This window comes from Cyclopterus lumpus, chromosome 22, assembly GCF_009769545.1.
Source record: "Cyclopterus lumpus isolate fCycLum1 chromosome 22, fCycLum1.pri, whole genome shotgun sequence".
Lineage (NCBI taxonomy): Eukaryota > Metazoa > Chordata > Actinopteri > Perciformes > Cyclopteridae > Cyclopterus > Cyclopterus lumpus.
In genome coordinates, this window is record NC_046987.1 from 5,024,608 (window position 1) to 5,041,191 (window position 16,584).

The window sequence follows — 16,584 nt, forward strand, 5'->3', positions numbered from 1 at the left end:
TTCACGTGTCTCTTTGCACACTGTCCTGTACCTGACCATCCAGCCATTAACTCATCAGCACTAAACTCCCCAGTAAAAACAGCCCCCACCCCCCTCATATATGCACACAAGTTAGAGTTTGAAATATGTGAAAAATGGACCATGATTTCGTCATGGAGCGGCTGTTACCCGGAGCTATGAAGCAGCGGGGGAAGGTGGGGGAAGCTTCAAATATTTGAAATGAGAAATGAGCGGTGAGCGAACCATCTAGAGCCGTGCCGGCGCCGTCTGAAATAATGAATGCTCGTGCGAGAGTGGAAACCTCAGACTCGTGCCGTTCAATGCACTCTACATTTAATGATCATGAACGTTGCGTCCTCTTTGTTCTATTACACGACCGCATTCTCCGTTCAGCCTGGGTTTTATTGTTTTTGTTCTCCCTCTGCTCTGCAAAGCCCCGTTGTTGGCTTCAAGGGTGGATTAGTTGTCAATAATAGCCCCGGGGTATTGCTGCTGACTGATTGCCATTGACTGCAGTGAAAGCGGAGGGCGGTCAAGTCGTTTGCTTCATTGTTGGTTTTTTTCGGGTAGGTTTTCTTAGGTATTAAGCCGGTAAAAACGACCCTCCGCCTCCCCACAAGCAATCAACCCCCTCCCGCAGCAGTCACGTTCATAGAACACACTTTACAGGCCTTGCGAACATCTGGAGGGATGACATCCAGCCCGACATCCGGAGATAAAGAGTGACTCCGTGTCAGCGCGCAGGTTTACGGGACGCTGAAAGGGTGATGGAAAAAGAAAGAAATATCAACGTGTCTTCGGTCCTTCCGGTTATTTGTGCCGGAGGTTCAAAAGGGGGTTGCGGCGTCTGCGCTCTGAAGCCGAGATGTTGTCAGAGGAGCTGAGGAGTAGCTTCTCAGGTTTGTTTTCTCACCTACTTTCATTGCTCAGGATGTCGGGGGGTAACAACTCCTGGCAACTGGAGCAGCCAAAGCCACTTTTTCTTCTGGCATCCCATGCAGGGGACGTTGTGAAGATGGGTAGGCGGGTGTAGCGGATCTTTTTTAAAGAATTTGTTTGTTCTCATGGCCTTCGTAGCCTGATTTATGGAACTTTGATATGGCTGTTGACGGCATTATTCAGATGTATGGAGTCATTCAAAGAGATACCCCAACCCTCTGTAAAAAGCCTTTGACTCCAATATGTCAACTCCATTTTCAGATTTTGTGATCTGGAAGGTAAACGATCTGCCTATTTGATGAGATAAGGCCTCGTTTGCATATTTAAACACACATTTTTTTTTTAAGGAAACTTCACAGCCGATATCTGTCAGCTGAGCGCTTGACCCCATTCACTTAGTGGGTCACCCCTTAAATGAGTGTGACCGGCTGGGGAATTTGCCAACAGTTTGACAACGAGATGGTGATGATTGCAAAGTCCAATCTGTTAATTATCTGACTGCCCCCCCCCCCCCCCGCGCCGTTCCGTCAATGAGCAGCTGTCAGAAAACAACCGTCTCCTCCTATTTGCCGTCTTTGACTTTCTGTCACACTCGGTATCCAATCCCTTGCCCTGGAGTCCACACTGAGGTCTATGTCTCCCCCCCGCCCCCCACACACACACACACACACACACACACGCACACACACACTTTCTCCCACACGCCTGTTTTGCATGCAAAGGCCCTCAACGCTCAGCGTGTCCAATCCCTCCCAATCTCATCCCCATCGGGAGAGAAGCGAGCGAAGTCGGGGGGGAAAAGAGGCTGCTGGGAGATGAGGAGCATGTGCATCTGCGTCTGCACTCTGTATGCATGTCGAGCGCCACCCTCGGCTAATATGGAGGCACTAGTGTGATCGGCTTTCTCTCGTTCTCTTCATACCTGTCTGTCTGTCTCTCTCTCTCTGTCTGTCTGTCTGTCTGTCTGTCTGTCTGTCTGTCTGTCTGTCTGTCTGCCTGCCTGTCTGGCACATCCCCACACTGCCTGGCCGGAGCCCCCTCGAGTGGCAAGCTTAGCATCCGTGGCGCTAGCCAGCACTTTGAAAAAGTGCAAAGCTGCAGACCAAAGCGGCTTAGAGGAGGCAGTGCGCACAGAGGCCTCGTCGTGAGTTTCTTTTTTGTGCCACGGTCGCCCCGCTCTCGTGCTCCCAGCAGGCCGTGTGGTAGAAGACGCCAGTGTGTGTGTGTGTGTGTGTGTGTGTGTGTTGGAGGGGAGGAAGGCACGCCAGGTGCCCAACAGCTCTCCAGGGAGCGCATCACGCTGAGCGTTGCTCTCCGGCTGCACTCTCAGTCTATTCAAGGCTCCGTTGGCGACTTAACGGATTTAAATGTGCCCAACGTCTTTCAGTTCTACTTGAAATGCCTCCATCTTCACGCGGTGTGTGCAGTCGTTTGACGTTTTTGCGTTCATCGAAATTATCTGGGTATATTTCCGCAGGTATTATTTTTGGATGGTTCTACCAGATGCAGGGGTTTATAACAATTCCAGTCTTGGAGCTCATTATGTAATTGGATTTTCTTTTTTTTTCTTTTTTTGTGCTTAGGAGCATGTCTCATTAGAGAAAAGCCAGAGAACGCGGAGCACAGTAAAATGTTTGGTAACACTTTCTGTGATGATGAGTTCACTAGGCTTTTACTTTTTATAATGCGATATAATGTGCTTATAGCACTATAAAAGCATTATGCTTATTTCTGAGTGCTTATGACTATATGTATATACTATAAGGATTAGAGATGGGGGTGTCGTTGAAAGTCCCACCAAAAGAGGAAATGCTTCAATAAAATGCAGCTCAAGTGAAAAGGTTTATGGACCCACAGCGAAATTCAAAATTGGAAGCCAATCCTCCCGTCTGGACAAGGGTCAACACACACTGCCCCCCCCACCACTAGCTGCCTAGCTCACTAGCTAGCTTGCCAAAGGCGCCAGCTAATGGGACGGGTCCAGCATGTCGCCATCTAATTTATGACAATTTAAACATATCCCAATGTCTCAGATTATCAGATCTGACCCTCAACAGCTCTGCAGCAGACCCCCGAGTCTGTTCTGAAACCTGGACACTTCCTGCTGAAACACAGCGCTAAGTGTGTCTTAAGGAGCCACATCCGGATTCACTATCCTCCTCATTCTAAAACTCCTGACAGTTATGTGCTGTTATTGTTGTTCGGCTGAATCGCACAAAGCGCTTGCGGCATCATTATACACTTGCAGGCTGCGACTCGCTCCAACTTTTGTGAGACAGCCAGACGTATGAAGTGAAAGCGAGAGTCCTGCCTGAAGCGACGGCCGCTTCCTACAAAGGCAGCGGCGCTGGGAATACGCGGTGTCGGAGGGGGGTGGGGGGGCTCGGGTAATTCAGGTAAAGTGGATGCAGTTGTATGGCAGATTGCACCTCTCCCGTCATGGCGGGGCGCTCCCACACTTTGGCTTCGCGTGCCGGAGCCCTTTGCGTCCTGGCCTCCACAAGTGCTGCTGAGCTCTTGCACGCGAGTGGGCGGAATGCGCAGGAGTGCATTTGTTTTCGCTGCGGGGGTTGTTGTTCTTTTGTTTCTTCAGCAGTGAAAGTGTGAAGTGTTTTACACGGAGTTAAGAAAAGATAAACAAAAACAAAAAAAGCCCCAAATGGTGTGTGTGTCGTGTGTCCCCCCCCCCTGCTGATGAGGAGGCTCGAGACGGACCTTTTGTTGAAGATCCTTGAATCGTTTATTTAGTTATTTGTGCACTGATGACGGCGAAATGTCTAAAATAACAGGCTTTGCGCTTTAAAATCATATCAAACCAGAAGATATTATGTTCCCTGAATACGCGGATGACATCTCTCCACAGAAGTGTGATTCTGGCTTCTATTAATGTTTAAATAGCATCGGCGTGGCTCCGCGTATTTCAGGTGCGTGTGAATCATCGGCTCCACGTTGAGAGTCAGGGCCACGGGAATTTACCCCCCCTCGCAGCGGCATCTCTCAAATTCTGATTAACCCAAGGTCAGGTTAGCCAAACATTTGCATCCACGCCGTGGAAAAACCTCATCAGTAATTCCATAGCACAGCTTATCTGTCTGGGTATTCTATTATGCAAGCCTTCGTTCTCTCGGATGTCTTAATCTCATTCGCAGTATTTGGTTCTGTTAAACATATTCCTTTCTTTTTTTTTATTCTTCTTCTCCCCGACTCCACCTGGCCCTCCTGGCTCATTATACAGTTAAATGAATGCAAATTACACTAGTTTAGGCATGATAGTCGCTCCCGCCGCTTCTTTGGAACGACTGCGACTGAGCGGCTTCGGTGTTCTTCGGCGGGGAGCTCAAAACTCAGCAAATAGCAGCGAGCCGTGACACCGGGACCCGCCCCCCCCAACAAAAAGGTTGTTTCCCCTGACACTTATTGACAACAGGTGAGGCTCCAGTAGAGTGTTACCGGGCGTTCTTGTTGCTTCGCAGCGGCGGCGAAAGATCAAACTCATAAATATTGTCTCCTCTGCGACTGATGAAAAAACAAAGCACCAATTAAAATCCAGCTCGCCTTTTTGCTGATTCCTCACTCTCACTTTTTCCCCGCCCCTCTCCTTTGACTTCCAAATGCCACGGTCTTGGCTGCGCTCCACGTCCCGGAAAAAAAACAGCGACAATGGCGGCGTGGGGCACGGAGAGCAAGGAATCTGCCATCCCCGCAGTTGTACCAGGCTATAAAAAGGTGCACTAGGGGAAAGGGGAAGTGGGTGGGGAGGGGGAGGGCAGAGTGGAAGCTGACAATGTTGCTGTCACTGACAACAACTGATGTCTTTGCAGATCAACTCCTGCAGTCATGCTCGCTTTGCGGGAATCGCTGACAAAAAGGCTATTTGAACATTGGCTCAACGTAAATCGGAGAGCAGCATGGCAGCCAGGCTGCAGACGGCAAGAGAATAGGAGCCCAAATCAAATCCCGTGCACAGCCATAACCCTTGTTTTTCTTTGCGGATTCCTCCCCTGTGCCCATAAAGATTAGCAGGACAAATTTATTTTGGGGAGGGGGGGCTATAAAGAAATCTGTGACCCAAATGCAATGCTCGATTGAAACTGAAAAGCATTTGAGCATTTGTTCAAACACTTCCAGATTTCGAGTAGCAACACCTCAGATCACCGCGGTTGTGTCGTCTTCCCTTTGAGGAATACATATCTGTAGAGAAATCTATTTTTAAGTGCTCCCCTGGTGTTTGAACAACAGACAAAAACCTTAATTTCCCCGCAGTGATCGCTGTGGTTTCTCGCTGCGTCTGAATCTGAAATAAACATCACAACCTCCAAAGTTTTGCTGAAAAGTCGCTCTCCCTTTCAATCACTTACACAGACAGCGAGTGTCAGACAGCGGAGCCCAATTACGATCTATTCAACAAGCTGCTGATATTGCTTTCTGAGGACCGAACACACACCATTAAGTTTCATTAAATGAGAGCACAATCAAATGCAGTTTCAGTGCTGTTTATGTTCCTCCCACAAATTGAATTGGAATTGATAATAGCACACATTATACATAAATTTCCGAAAGCCATTAATGGTTGGGTTTAGGCAATTACATTTACATTGATTCACTTAAAGGGTGAGGCTTGTGCAGTTAAAAGTTTGAGAGAAAATCACCTTGATTAAAGTTTACAAAGGCGTCACTCAAGGTTAAAGAAGAAAAAAAATACAATACAATATTTGTTTCTCCTTCATGGGATAATACATTATTTTCACATTTCCCATGGTGCATGCTGCTTCTGTCTCAGAACAGCTGGTGCAGAATTTGCCATAAAACTGAAGAGTATAGGTGCACTTTTTTTGCCCAAGGCAATTATCCATTGCGATGGGCCCTCTGCTCTGGTAATGATCGGAGGTCAAAGGTGAACCAGTTATCGCTGTAGCTCTGCAACGCATTGAACATTCTTCACTGTGTAGAGTTTGGTCAATAGTTTCAATGATAGCTGTCTTTTCCACCTCCAAGTGTTTAATATGTTTGTCACTGAGAGAAGTTGGTGAGTAGAACCTCATTATATGATTTATCTTATATAACTACCTTACAGGAATATTGCCCCAAACTACAAAGTAAAAAACAGCTCCAACGAACACAGGTCTTTTACCCAAGAAAGTCAAAGTTGACTTATTTTACCTTACTTTCCTATGTGGCGTAACAAGCGTGGTTATTTTACATTTTAAAAAGTACATATTTTAACCCAAAAGTAGTTTTGTTGCGTAAGTAAATCTTACAACCGTAAAAGTACACAGAGCGTCACAGTTTGAATCGCATAGAGCCACTCACCAAGCATCGGTATTTGACAAGTTGGGAGTGAGAACTCGTTGGTATGGTAATACATGCAGCCCTTCACAATTGTCTTTTGATTATGCTAAAACCACAATCAGAGGACAGCAGTGTATCTGGGCTAAAACCAGATGATCTGAAAGCTTCTTCTATTGTTCTTTTGAGTTGAACTAGAAGTCAACGTAGACGATTATGAAAGCCCTCCATCTTCACTTGTGTTGACCACTGCTCCGGTCAATAAAAAGAGCGAAACATTGTTGGCCTCTGAAGCGCTTCCCTTCCTCTGTCAGTCCAGCAGCTAAATTATGCCAAAGCATTTCCTGTCTGCTTTAGGGCTCGGGCCATGATTGCCTCATCACCGGAAGCCAACCCTCCATGCCAAGTGCAGCCCTTATCTGAAACACTCGCCAATCAATCATGGGCACAAACGTTCCCATCTCGTGTGATGGATGCCACAAAGCCACATAGCGCGTTCCAGATTGTTCCGGAATTTCCCTCGTCCCCCATTTCAGGCGCTGTGCTTCTTGCCGTTTCGTCGACGCCTTCCCGCCGACACATCTATCCTTCGTCTGGCGGGCACGTCCTGCTGTTCAGCCGGAAGACCATCTGTGTGTGTGTGTGTGCCGGTCCTTTTGAGGCGGCAGCAAAAACTCACTCTTTTGCTTACGAGTCAGATCTGTCCTTTCACTTGGAAAAGAAATAAATAAGCGAGTCCTCACACAGCTTTTGTGTAGTCGGTGGATCCAAAATGAATACAAATCAAAATGGCCGACAGCTGCAATTGGATGTTAACACAGACAGCACTCCCGAATGCAACTGTTTCCTGAGTGATGGGAACGCGGCGCTGTGGCATCTCATGGAACGAGTGGCGCATCAACAAACCAGTCTTGTTAGAGCCCCTCATTTACAGGCTCCATGTTCTGTGGCGTGGCTAAGGGCCTCGGGGCAGAGACAAATAACTGCAACACACACCTGAGCTTGAAATACACAAATACGGACGCAGCCAAGCATATGCATTGTTTATTCCAACAAGAAATAGGACTCTCTCTCCGTCCCATTATGCAAATTGATAATTCTTTTTGAGGCGTTCTCAGCTATCTCCCTATCAAACTCTCCTTCTCCTCTTCCGAGCTTGTCAACTCTGGTTAAGCAGACAGACAGAGGCCGGTTAGTTGGCCGTCTCTCCTCCTCACTGCTCCATGCAATCATCCCCTCGCTATCTCTAACATCTCCGATGACGGGTTGATTGCTCGTGGCATTTCCTGACCTCATTGGATTCCCTTTACCGCTCTCCCTCTCTCCGCCCCTTGAGTGGTTGAGTGTTGTGTGTGTTCACCATCCAGAAGGTTGTGCGAGTGAAGTGAAAGGTGCAAGAAACACGTCCCAGCGGGTTCTTGGCAGATTATTTTTTTTCCCTTCTTCCCCAGTGAGCTCATTTGAGGTGATGAATCAGTTCTGAACAACGTTGGCTCAGTTCGGCATCCTTCAGTGTTCTCTTTTTTTTGGTGTCTCTCATTCTTAATGGTCCCGTCTTTTGAAAGCATCCTTTGCACTGCAATGATCAAAGACAGGGCTCACGTAACTTGTGGAATTTAGTAACAAGGTTAGATAACTTCATAAATGTGAGAGCTGAGAAAGTACTCAGTCATTTTGAAACTTTTTTCCAGTCAAACTATTCCTGTAATCAATCCTTGTCAAACACAGATCTATAAAATAAATTGATACTTGTTTGCTTTTGCTCACTGCCAATCATCTCCAGCATTCTCTGAATTGAACGTGCAGTGTGATTGGCCCACTACCGCAGTAGCTACAGCACACGCAGCCTGTGGTGTTGGGAAGTCGATCGCGGTAGATCTGAGCGGGTTGACAGTAGATGAGAGATGGAAAAGAAGTAGAAAAAAAGGATTCAAATGAAGTACTCAATTGATTTGTATCGGAAACCTTTGAAGTGGTCTCTGGAATGGTAATTTGTTAAATGATACCCAGCAGCTAATGTTCATAAATGGTACATACATACTGTAGTTCACAAGGGACCCAGAAGGTACGGCCACAAAAGATTGCTATACCAATAGAATATAACTAAAAGAGTGGAAAACAATGTTTCATACTTTGTGTTTTGTTGGAACTGTATTAAAACTGTGGTCCATTTTGCTCACACATCGAGCACCGCATGGTGTTAACATAACGGCGACACGAGTGAAAGTCTGAAAAAATGGACTCTCGGCCAGCCGGTCCAGCGATGGCCTTTTTTTGCATTAGCATGACCGCCACTTCACATCTGGCAGGGCTACAGCTCCCATCAACTGTGTTACCAAAGCATGCGAGCCACATGCCGCACTGACATGCACTGGCCCTTTGGAGACGAGCCCAGAGACCCCTTTGTCGGAATGAATCCGGGACCCCGTGCTCAGCGAGGCCATGCACGGCTAATGAGCAGCCGGCTCAGCTGCTGCCGTTTAACGGTTTCGCCGATCAATAAGTCAGTCAATTAGTCAACTTACCCTGGCCGTGAATTACTATTCGCACGGATCGCAAACACAAGGGTCACTTTAATCAAATTGCAGCGGCTTCACGCTCCCTCCAGTTCATCACCACCTTCTTCATCGACGTCTGCTTTTGTTGCCGTCTTTTCACCGCTCACCGCCATTGACGTGCAAATTGGCTCCACCACGATCATCTCTTTCGCTCTCTCTTTCTTCTCCAATGCTCATTAAATCGCAGTACGAGTCAACGGAGGCTAAAACATATAGCGGGGCTTCCGATTGGGTGCTATTGTTTCCCCATCAAGTGCCATTAATCACACTTTGAGAGCTCTAAGTGACACAAGTTTAGAGGCTTCATTGTACCACTTGACAGGTTGGTTTAGGTTGATGGTAATTATGGGCAGTCCCCCCCCCCCCTCCCACATACATGGTGCATTCAGGTGCATTCTGACAATGGAAACATTAAATCAGTTTTCCCCTCAACAAGGAACAGTATTTCTCTCCTTACTGAACAAAAAAACATTTTCGAATGAGATTTACACACATCTGTTTTAAATGTGTAATCAACTTTAAAAGGCATCCGTAATCTACATCATCAATTCTAGAAACATGGGCAAAATGATTTTCATAATGGTAATGAAGAACATTTAAAACACTCCAGGTCACAAAAGGCTGTAAAACCACAAAGTATTCTATTGTGCTGTGGTATTAAAATTAATAACACGTGTGCGCAGGTGGAAACATCCGGTTCTGATAAGTGAAGCCAATGCCATCGACTTGCATTCTTTCTTGCATTTTAAAAAGAAGTCAGATTGTAGAGCAGTATGGAAATGACTCCACTTCTTGATCTTGATTTATTCCCTCAGTAAACATTGTAAACATGAGTTTATGGTCTCAATCTCTATTTTAAAGTCTTCAATACAGCATGATGTTCATTTAGTAAAGTATGGTCCATTTAGAGCCAAGTAGACCATAAAGCAGAGTATGATTTAGGGCGGGGCTACAAGGTGATTGACAGGTTGCTACCGCTGGCAGAGCTGTATGCAGCATCTCTACGTCACTCCTCTGCAGTCCTAATATGGTGACTTCGGTTCACTGGTTCACCAAAATGAAACCGCAGTCCACAACCCAATGGGTGACGTCACCGCAACCACGTCCACTTCTTATACAAAGTCTATGGTTGTCTATGGAGGAGTTTCCCTTAAGTTACTTCCACCGTGGCAACGTGCCAATGTAAATGCATTCTGTAATTGTCTCATCTTGTTCTCAAAGCAACACAATAGCAGCGGGGAGCAGATCGGAAACATCTGGGTCATGCCGTTGAGAGTGCGTCATCATTTCGGAGGCGTCTCCAATCACATGTCAGAGAATAGAGCAACAGCCACGTCATCTCATCCTCATCATCCTCATTCAAAACTCCCTTTCTCTCTCCGCTGCTGTTGATGCAGAGCGGGACCCCGTTTCATTTCATTTCCCCACAGAGTGACTGACAAGCCAATTGGCTTGATGAGGCCTCGACCTGCTGCTCCACTAGTTCCCTATGCATTAGGGACTGAGAGCTGCATTGCACAATGGTTCTGAATAATAGAATAGTGTGTTGCATTGCACATTATGGCGCAATGTAACGGTAATCACAGATATTCATAAATATATAGCATTAGTGTGCAAATTCAGCAGAAAGCAGAGACGCATGCAGATTAAAAAGCCATCATACTTAATGCCCCTTATTGCATTATTGAACATTGTTTTCAATGAACCCGCATACATAAAGGGATTCTTTACCTTGCTATCTCCTAATAATGCCACACGTGGAGTTTGAGCTTTTGCCATTCACCTCCCTAATGTTATTTAGTTTCATTAGTGCTGCACAATAAGCAACATCCTGAAAATGTCCATAAAAGGTCCAATTATGTCTCCCGTGTGGGATATTAGCTGCTGTTTCTTTTTCAGGTTCGGAGCGATTAGAGCTCGTTATTAGCTTTCGGGCATTGTGTGTGTGTGTGTGTGTGTGTGATGCAGATTTAACTCAAATCCTCAAAATATGTCCATATGTGATTTCTAGAATTTTCTCCGGGGTCAAATAAATATCTGCTCCTGTTAGAGCAGGGCTAATTATGCACACTCACACAAAAAAATAACAATAATAATATTCATGAGATTATGATAATTTCTACCAATGTTCATCTCGTCATCGACTACAGACGGAAAATTAAGTTGACCTTTGAATCGGCTCGATATGCGGCAGCATCACTTAATGGAAGTTGGGCACGATGCATCTTTTCTTTATGGTCCCTTTATTCATTGACATGGCATTTTGATTAAATCCATTGCACCGTTGCTACTTTGTGTTGTGACACTGGCCAACACAATTTGTACTTTTGCTGCAGGGGCTTTGGCTGCGGGCTAAAGGTTAGAATAGCAGGCGCGTGGCGTAAATGTCACCGGTTTGAATCCCCGATCAGGGTTGCTATTGAATATTGATCAGTTTTATCATCCATATCTTACAGTCAGACGCTCCTCTTTCTGCACAGTTACTGAACGGCTCTTTTAAATTATTCTTTTCAATTGTGTTCAATTGTGTTTCATCACTTTGATTATTCATTTAAAGGGGTGATGTTTCCCACGGTTCCTCTTTCTGATAAACAGATGACGCAGATGAAGCAGGTTATCTGGTGCTACGAATCTGCTGTAGAGTTCATTAGACTCGGCTTCATTGGGGTTTTACTTTAATTATAGAAATGCTTTTTTTCCGAGACTTTCCCACCTTGACTAGACAAAGAGAAAGATTGAATATTTCTTTGGGTATGAAACAGTCAAAACCTTAAACCGTAGACCAGCTGGGAAAAGTAGGCAAACTGAATTATTAAGGCTTATCAGCGTTGGCTTCAAGCGTGAAGGGCTCACTTTAACTTCCTCGAGCTTTTTGCACAGTCCTATGTTGCATGTTCTCTCACGGTCGGGTGGGCGTCAGTCCAAAAACCTGCAGCTCAGGTGGACTGGGAAACAAAACCATCCGTCGGTGTGTTGCATCCGTATCTTTGAGCAACTCAATTCTTAACTTGAGAATAAATATGGCCTCTAACATTTCTCAGGTATCCCCCGAAAAATATATTTGCCATTGTGCGTTTGATACATAGCGTTACGTAGAAAAGTCTGCTATGGGCTGTTATATTTATTTATTCTATGTATGCCAGTTATGTTGTCACGGTCGTGTTACAATATTATTTGTAACAAAAACCTACATTAAGTAGCCGTGTTGCCTGAACCTCACCAATTGTTTCACAACGTTAAAGGAGCAGTGTATACGATTTAGTGGCACCTAGTGGTGAGATTGAGGATTGCACTTACTAAATACAACTCCGCTCAACTCTTTCTTTTCCTTTAACGATACTCGATTATTTTTCATGACTAACTTATTGCTGTTAAAAACATATATCATTTAAAAAACAAATGACTTCTGAATAGGACTAGAAGTTATTTATAATTTACATAATTTAATTTATTATCTAAAGTCCCTATGAATGCCATCAATATGCCACTGTGGACAAATCTAAGAAATCAATCAAATAAATTCCATCCTGGAGTGAATTTGGAGTGAAGGGAATTTTGAAAACGAACATAAACTTCTGCCAGTAAATCGTACACACTGTTCCTTCAACCACGTTGCATTTGGTCTTTCTGCTGATATAAAACGTCCTAATGAAACACGTTTGGAGGTTCAGAAACACGGACATTCAACGTGTGCGTGGTTTGCAGAGTCGCAACAACATTATCCCTGCCGACCGGGTTGTCGGCTGACGACACAAGCGCGCGTGTCCACGGTGAGAAAGATGACGCGACGTGACGTTTAAGTACCCGTCCTGACTTCCTCGGCTCGCTCAAGTGCATATCATAAATCGTTTAAACCCAAATAAAGGAAGCCTCATAACGGGTAAATGTGGTTAATTACGCATCGAGATCAGCAAGGCGGCGTCATTTACATGTCTAGCCGTGCGTCAGCCACTCTTTATATGAAGATGCATGACTCTGCAGGCTGCTACTAATTGCCTCTGGGCCAGAGACCTTTCAGTTCTACCCGGTTCCCTACTGGAGTTCTCCTCCACATTCTTTGCACGGTCCATCTTGTTAACGTGCCTGTTGTCTGGAGCACCGCCCAACCCGAGGTGCAGTAGTCTCTTTATTAATGGCTATAATCTTATTTTATAGCAGCTGTCGGTCTGTTTTATTAACATAATTAAATATCCAGCACAGTTTGCATATCGCCGCGTGACCATTCATTATTGTTTTTGCTCATTTATTCAGCAGCAGCCGCGTGAGGAGGTGCACTCGGGGAATTGGCTCTTTTATTGGGGGGGGGTAAAACATGCAAAATATGTGGAACATGTGGAATGAAAGTACCGTTATACAATCTTCAACTTGAAATAATCTATGATGTGAATTCATTTTATTAGAGGAAGAAAAAACACAGTCGACCTGCAAATGCATTACGGCCTTTGGACTTACAAGCATTGTCACGTTAAAGCCTGGAGACAGCACGGATGATTGATCGTGTAATTGTAACTTCTCCTCTCGATATAATAAACAGGAACAGTGATTGAATTATAGACTACAGGCTGCATCCATTTCCTGCTGAAACACTGAATGCGTGAACACATTATAGTGTCAGGGACTCTGGGGGAATTTACCTTTCAGAAGATAAGCGGAAATAGTTGAAAGCCAAAGGACATTATGCGCCAGATATGATAAAGACAACGAGTTAGAACGTCACGCAGCTCTGCTGCTTCACTTCTGGGGATTTTCAAAGAGAGTGTTCATTGCTGTCATTGTCCATTACCTCCATTACCTTAATTTCTGAGGGTTACCCAATCCCAGTATGAATTTGGCATTAAGTCAGGACAACGTTCTGCACAAACTCAACAAAGTGTGAGCACATGACGTCTTTTTCAATCTGTGCTCTTGATTTCCTGGACTTGTGGAGCGTCTTCAGCGGTTACAACGACCATCGGAATGCATCAGGAGGCTCCTCCCACTTTGTAACAGTGACGCGTAGTCAATTAAACTGCTTCAGGTTCAGGCAACAATGGTACTTGGTAAGGTTTGGGAAAAGAACTCGGTTTGGGTACAAATAAGTACAACATAAATTACCAAACAAAACTCCAGTAAAAGAGATCTTTTGCTTATTTTACAAAATTCTTTCTTAAGTTCTTGTTGGAGTTTCTACTAGCCCTGCAGAGGTCATAGACAACGTCATACACATCTCTGAATATTGCAATTACAATTTGAGTTATTTTCTCTATCAGTTCGTGAGATAAAAAAGAATGGCACGAGAAGCCGAACTCGGCCCACTCGCTGAACATAACCCCTTCACATCCGCCGGGCACTAAATCCTCCTCGATTGCGCCGAAAGATATCAGGTCGGAAATAGGAGGATCTCTGAGAGGATAAATCTGCGGCACGGGGACTTCATTTTGCACAGTTCTCCGAGACGTCGAGCACAAGAGTCGCCGAGAACTTGAGACACAGCAACATGAAAGCAGAAAATTGCCTGTGTGAGTGATGGAGGAGAATAAGAGGGAAGAGGAAGAGAGGGCCCGTTAAAGCACAAGAGCACAAACAAGGAGCGGAAAATGGGGAGTTGTGGTCTTTGCCGTTATTTATCCCAGTGCACTCCAAAAGAAGTCAAGCCTCATCACGTCATCTGCCGTAATGTGTTTTCCTGTTCTCCCACGTAAATAACTACTCCAAACACAGACGTAGAAGAAGGAGTGTGGTTACAGTGACGAAACATCCTAAATGAAAACTAAAGTGGGATCCACCAGTTCCTAGGTTGCCGTGTGATGAGGACGTCTGACCTGTCCACCAGGCAACCAGGGTAGCCCAACATCCTCTTTCTTTTTTCAAAAATATATTTATATATATATACAGTATATATTTATTTTTTTACACTTTGTCAGTGACATAGTAGAAGTAGGTGACAAATTATACGGACAACGGTGTAACATGAAATATATAGACAATAAGGCCCATGAAGTGAGATTGTAGTTGTTTTATTTAGTGGGAGTGTTGTGTAAGTGTTATACATTCATATGTGAATATGTGAGGGAGAAAGAAAGAAATATATAGAGATGATAAGTAAGTTCAATAACTACATAAAAAAAGAAATAATAATGATAATGATAATAACAAGGACAACAAATTGTAAGGAAAATAATTAATTATTAAAAAGTAACAAAGGAACTAACTATTTGGCAAAAATCTGTACGTATTCAATCCATTAAAGCGACCACATTGAGCTAATGGAGTCCTTTTCTTTTCTTCTTCTTTTTGTCTACTTGTATAAAAAAAGAAATAATAATGATAATGATAATAACAAGGACAACAAATTGTAAGGAAAATAATTAATTATTAAAAAGTAATAAAGAAACTATCCATCCATCCATCCATTTTCAATACCGCTTATCCTCATTAGGGTCGCGGGGGCGCTGGAGCCTATCCCAGCTGACATAGGGCGAAGGCAGGGGACACCCTGGACAGGCCGCCAGTCCATCGAGGGCACAAAGGAACTAACTATTTGTTATTATTTGTATAATAATAATAACAATACATTGTATTTATTTATTTATATAAACGAGAGAAATACATACCAGTAAGAAACAAAACAAAAACAAAACAAAAACATTTTGGATTTCACTCACTTAATTATTCTGGTTGTTTTGAACCTGGACTCGCTTTCTTTTCCTACTTTTCTGTGTGCCGTCATTGCAATTGATTCAGTAAGAAAATTCAATAGACGACTATGGAGCTAGACGCTGCACTTTGCCTCTTCAGCAGTTGGACCAGAAAAGGGATTAAAACACGTCCTTCCAACAAAATATCAATCACAGAAGAATAAGACCTGGCTTCGACCGATTTTCAATTACCCATCGCCCGAAGCTATAGCACATCGCAGTATTGGATATGTTATTTCAACAAGCACAAGCTCAACAACTCAAGTCCACTCGAGCTGCGTTCCCTTCATGCTTTGTATTCCATAAATACAAGCTGCTGGCAGAGGTAATAACAAGTTGAGGACGGTTCTGCAAATGTTCCAATATCTGTCACCTTAGTAACAAATTCAAGGAAGCGTGACAACACGAGCAATAAACAGCAGCTAATCCTCTTGTCAATAGTCCGCATATTCAGTCATTTAAATGAGTGAATAATTCATTCGAATCACAAGTAAAACTCACACTAATACGACATAACGCTATTCAGTCGCAGCTATTTAAAGGATTGTTAATGTAGAAGTGCTTAAGACACCACAATGTTTTCAGACTGTCTGTGCAAACGTTTAACCAGTGACACACCATTGTTCATCTCAAGTCTTCTAACGGTGGTTAAATGCTTTTGTTAAAAAGTATGTTTGCGAGTATTAAAAGGAATCACATCTCAAGCACAGACCGTATATAGAGAGTTGACGTTGCCACCGTGACGTCGGCCATTGGTTTGTGGACTCCAGTTTTGAAGCCTGGAGTTTGGCATTTTGGCCGTCGCCATCTTGGTTTTTGGAACCAGAAGTGAAACGAGAGGGTTCAACTGAAGACTAAATATGTCTTTTTTTTTGGTTGAAGTTCTAAGACAAAAACACTTTACAACTCCCGCCCAAAAGCAAACCCAGATTTATGGTCTGTTTGACTCTAAATGAAACCATCAATTACGAAATGAACATCATGCTGTATTGAAGAAGACTTGGAACTAGAGATTCAGAGCATAAACTCACGTTTACAATGTTAACTGAGGGAATAAAGCAAGTGAGAAATACAATAATTTCCTAATTTCCTTCCATACCATCAGACTTCTTTTTGTAACCAGA

At 44.1% G+C, this 16,584-nt stretch overlaps 1 protein-coding gene across 1 annotated transcript in view; it reads left to right on the forward strand.

The window, feature by feature from the left end:
* The window catches only part of alk (ALK receptor tyrosine kinase), a 308,750-nt gene that overhangs the window by 41,367 nt on the left and 250,799 nt on the right, over window positions 1–16,584 (forward strand). The window lies entirely within an intron of this gene.